Genomic DNA, 342 nt, shown 5'->3' with positions numbered 1-342 from the left:
GTCTCCCTGGGAGGCCCCAGGGCCCGCAGCAGGCGAGAGCGGGCGGGGCTGGGCGGGGGGGCGGCTCTCAAAACAGAACAAAACGGGGCGCAGCGGGTCAGGGCGCAGCACTGAGAAGCTAAAGCCACTGGTTCGACCCCGCCCGCGGCGCGGCAGGCCTCCCCTGGCCGCCGCGGCTCCCTCGGCCATGGACATTCAGTCCGTCGGCCTGTCCTGCTCCCCGCTCTGTCCCTGGTGACTCCTCTCACCCCCACCCGCACCTCTGGCCTGTACCCCAGTTCTGTATGCACCAATAAATCTTTTTAAAAAATTAAAATAACAGTAGGGGAGTGGCCCAGGCAG

The sequence above is a fragment of the Condylura cristata genome, unplaced genomic scaffold, assembly GCF_000260355.1.
Source record: "Condylura cristata isolate star-nosed mole 26May11 unplaced genomic scaffold, ConCri1.0 scaffold00012, whole genome shotgun sequence".
Classification (NCBI taxonomy): Eukaryota; Metazoa; Chordata; class Mammalia; order Eulipotyphla; family Talpidae; genus Condylura; species Condylura cristata.
This window is presented reverse-complemented; position numbering follows the sequence as displayed.